The sequence below is a fragment of the Colobus angolensis genome, unplaced genomic scaffold (assembly GCF_000951035.1).
Source record: "Colobus angolensis palliatus isolate OR3802 unplaced genomic scaffold, Cang.pa_1.0 Scaffold362, whole genome shotgun sequence".
Classification (NCBI taxonomy): domain Eukaryota; kingdom Metazoa; phylum Chordata; class Mammalia; order Primates; family Cercopithecidae; genus Colobus; species Colobus angolensis.
This window is the reverse complement of record NW_012116955.1, coordinates 1431641-1436293: the sequence shown is the minus strand read 5'-3', so window position 1 is coordinate 1436293 and position 4653 is coordinate 1431641. Positions and strand designations below refer to the sequence as shown.

Sequence of the window (4653 nt, the reverse complement as noted above, 5' to 3'; positions counted from 1 at the left end):
CTGAGGGTGGATGAAACGATTGTATTCAGCATGCCTGGACCAATGAAAATATTGGTTCTTGTCCTAAATCCACACAGTCATAATGTGCTGTTTGTAGTCCTGACCCTGCCCCGGAACCAGTGTTCCCTGGTTGCTAGCTCCTGTTCCCAAAGTCAAGCTTCCTGTCCTGTTGGCCCCAAATCCTGGTAATTTCATGATAATTCCCACCAATCACTTTTGCTCCTAGGCCCCACATGTGCCAGAGTGACCCCTTCCTGGATGTTAGCATTGATATATTCAATAAGCAACACTGTCTGACTTGAGAAGGCAGAATCTTTATTGAATCCTGCAGAAAACAGGAGTGAATCACACTCACTGTTTCATATGTTGTTATGTATTAGGTAGGTTGGTACAAAAGTAATCACGGTTTTTGCCGTTAAAAGTTTTATTGCACTAACCTCGCATTTTCCTCTAATCATAATGATAATGGTTATGCATTGTTTTTATAATATGTGTTCTAGTTTTCATTATATCTTGTTTTGATTTTGATCTTACAGAATGCTGTCATTATTCCCACTTCACAGATGGGGAGGTAAAAACCCAGAGCTTAACAGCATGTCCAAGATCACGTAACTAGTAAGTACAAGACCTGAACCCAGCTCCTCTGACTGGAACCCTTGTGTTTTTCTCCCTGAGAAAAGCAATGTAATGAGAAAACCATTTCTAACGAATATGTCCATAGTCACCAATTATCAATTTAACTGAAACCTCTATAAAGTGGTTGAACACTAACTAGTAACATTTTATAGTGGTCTTTATAAATAATTCTCTTAACTGATAATAAAAATAAACCTACGAAAGATTTCAGAAAGATGAAGCAAGCTGTGGGAAGACCAATTTCAATGTTGGCACAAAAACTGAAACACTTGCTCATGCTTTTGCTCAGCTGGTGTTTAAGCAAATTGTATTAAATATCCATGTTTGATTCAGTAGTGATTTTTGAAACTTTTTCTATTCTTATATAAAAGTCTTAGCTCTGCACTATTATAATATATCAAAGTTGGTCACCAAATGCATATATAGTGAGTACAGCTATAGAATTTAATAAAACCAAAGGTTTGAGCTAACAAATGAAAAATTATATATTATTGGAAACTTGTGCTCAAAGTTGAAACTTGAAGGAAATATTTTAGCACTATCACAATATTACATTGCAACCATTATTTAATTTATCTCCTCTGAAATGACTTAAGGGAAGTGCTCACAAAGCCCTATTTACTTCATCCAGGAAGGAAGGCAGTGGTCAGAGAGTGAATGAAGTCATGGAAAGCTGACAATGCCTCTATTGTAAGAGCACCTCAGAGTATTGTTTGACATTGACCAAGTGAGGAGTAAGTGTTGGGAAGTTTTAATTTCATCTCAATAAGAGGGTAGGGTCAGAGGAATAATATAAAACTGGCCTTTACTTAAATTCTTTTTTTCTTTAATTAAAAAGCATCAAGTTGAATGCACCTGGAAAAAAGGAATGTCTTTTAGTAGTTACCAAGGTTTTGAAAGACAGTTTTACATTTTTAGAAAAGTTTCATAAGTAAATAGCATATTTTTGGCCTAGAAGTAGATACTATATACATTTTCAGTAATGCTATGCATCATATACATGGATGTATAATTTACATATTCACCATTCAATTTTTCCAAAAGAAACTTCAAGAAGCCCTAAGCAACCTGTGCATTGCAATTGTCACTTTGAACTTTAGAACAAAGGAGAGACTGTAAAACCAGTTTATAAAAAGTATTATGAGATACCACAAGTGGCATTTTTATGACCTTATTAAACTACATTCGAGTGGCATAAATTATATGTAATGAAAGTGAAAAGGATCTCTGACCCGATTTTAATATTGGGTGCATGCTTATTAGTTTGAGATTTTTCTGAATAGAAACCTTTTTTCAAACTTCAGCAGTTGATATTATGTGGAAGTCATAAATGTCAGATTACATTAAACTATTTTGGTTCATAGAATAGAACAGCCATTAAGTTACTAGAGAGTAATGAGTAGGTCTTCTCACAAAGTAAAGCCAAAGGTGTTAATTTAGATTTGAAACATTCCACCTCATTATAAAAGCCAAATTAATTTGCCATGTGTAGAAGCAGCAAAAACCAATATTTGAAATGTGAAAGGCCTCCTTTTTGTAGAAGAGTGATAGAAAAGGGCATTACAAAGTTTCTATTCCTAAAGAGTGGGCAAACTGGTCCCTCTGAGGTTAATTATGATTAAGTCTTCAGGAGCCTCTTACTGGAAATTTCTATTCAAGAAGTTGAATTGATAGAATTAGTTAAATATTAAAAATAAAAGGAAGTCTGGCCATTTAGCAATTCCAAGTTTAAAAATCTATAAACTTAAACATGTGTAAAGTTGATTTATCTCCTCCAATTTTTATAACTTAATGAAAAATAAATAAATAATCGTATTTTGTTTAGCGTTAATTACAATTTTTGAAAAAAGAGGAAAAAAAAACACACTAATTTGGAATACTATAGAACAAAGTATAGAGCATCCTGACTTTCAAGTGTCTATTTATTAAAAGCCAGACCAAATGAAGAATATTCAAAAACCCAAATACATAAACATATTTCATAAGAACCCTAGAAACAACAGCCTTTTTAAACCTAGACAACAAATTGAACAAAAATGGTAAAGTGATAAGAATAATAATGTTGGATTGATTTATCATTTTTAAACTGTGAAAAAAACAGAAACGCAAAAGCCAATTAATGAATTAATGAAAGAAAAATTCTAACTTATAGTAGTAACCTTGTCCAGAAATAGACAAAAATACCGATCATGGTGTCTACAGAATCAACCATCCACAGTGGTCACATGAAGGACCATGAAATAAAGTTGCTCTGTTCAGTATAGCCAGCTACTGAAGTATTACTAAAGACCCCACAAGGATTGCTAGGAACTCCTCTGCATTCTCTAGCAAGAAAGGCAGGTGGTGGGTAGTGATACAACTTCCCAGAAGACATCAAGAAGTGACATCATGCAAAATCATTTAAATTTAGGGTAAAAATGCTTTCTAGCTCAGGAAAGTGTTTTTATATCCTGACAGCAACCACACTAGATGACTATTTATATATTTTTTCCATATTAGGACACAGGTTCAGAGAAGTTAGATCACTTGCCCAAGATCACTCAGCTAGTTTATGCCTGTGCCATTTACAGATAATCTGGCTATCTGGCCAGTGGTCATCTCATTTCTATTTAAGTGGTTCCACCAAGACTATTTTATGATTCACGATTTCTTGTGAAAATTTATCATTTATTTTACTAATAAAAGTTTTATTTTAAAAAAGTTCCCTTTAATGATATTTTTTAAAAATACTTAGGCCCTAATATCTAGGTCTGGATAAATAATAAACCATAACCAACATTTATGTGTTGTTTTCTTGTTTGCAAATTGTTTCAATACATATTACCTAAATTTTAACATGAGATTGCAATTTCTGCTTTTATACATCAATGATATTTATTTATTTATTTATTTATTCATTATTTTTTGAGACAAGTCTGTTTCTATCACCCAGGTTGGAGTTCATTGGTGCAATCACAGCTCACTGCAGCCTCCAACTCCCAGGCCCAAGCTGATCCTCCCACTTCAGCTTCTCCAGTAGCTGGGCCTGTAGGCACACACCTCTACGTACAGCTAATTTGATGGTATTTTTTTTAGAGGCAGTGTTTCACCATGTTGCCCAGGCTGGTCTCAAACTCCTGAGCTCAAGCTATCTGCCCACCTAGGCTTCTCAAAGTGCTGGGATTACAGCCATAAGCCACTACACCTGGCCCACGCTGCAACTATTTTTCAGAAAACATACAGGTCATTCTCATTTTTCCTTAAACCTACTCACATATCCAGACTCCTCACCCTTTTCGAGATGGACTCCTTTGTCCATCTTTTGAAATATGGTTTCAGGACTGCACATGGTGGCTCATGCCTGTAATCCCAGCATTTTGAGAGGCTGAGGAGGAAGGATGCTTGGGCTCAGGAGTTCAAGACCAACCTGGGCAACATAGAAAGACCCTATCTCTACAAAAAATTAAAAAAATTAGTTGGACATGGTGGCATGCACCTGTAGTTCCAGCTGCTTAGGAGGCTGAGGTGGGAGGATTGCTTGGGCCTGGGAGGTTCTGGCTGCAGTGAGCCGTGGTTGTACCACTGTACTCCAACTTAGGCAAGAGAGTAAGACCGTGTCTCAGAAAAATGAAATGAATAAAATATGTTTTCAGATATAGGAACAATATTCCAAGGCAGTCTGAGCAGAATTGAAACAAAGTTAGAAGAAGGACAGAGTGGGTTGATCAGATATAGAGAAAGCAGATAGAGGAAGTTTCTTGTAATGTCTGTAACAAATTATCACAAAGTGGCTGGTTTAAAACAACATAAACCTATTCTCTCACAGTTTTGGGGAAGTCTGAAATCAACGTGTCAGAAGAGTTGTTTTTTCTGGACGCTCTGAAGGAGAAATCATCTTGTATTTCTTCTCCAGCTTTTGGTGTTGTAGGCAATTGTTAGAGTTCCTTGTTGTATATGCATTGTTCTAATCTTGCTTCCATCTCTAGACTACCTTTTTCTCTGTGCTTCTCTGCATCCTTTTTTTTTTTTTTTTTTTTT

General features: G+C 35.4%; 1 long non-coding RNA gene across 1 annotated transcript in view; it reads left to right on the top strand.

Moving 5' to 3' along the window:
* The first annotated feature begins 531 nt into the window (after positions 1-531).
* The window catches only part of LOC105519939, a 40899-nt gene continuing 36777 nt past the window's right edge, over positions 532-4653 (top strand). The window contains exon 1 of the long non-coding RNA XR_001003046.1: positions 532-615. This is a non-coding gene — a long non-coding RNA (uncharacterized LOC105519939). The remainder of the gene's footprint in view (positions 616-4653) is intronic.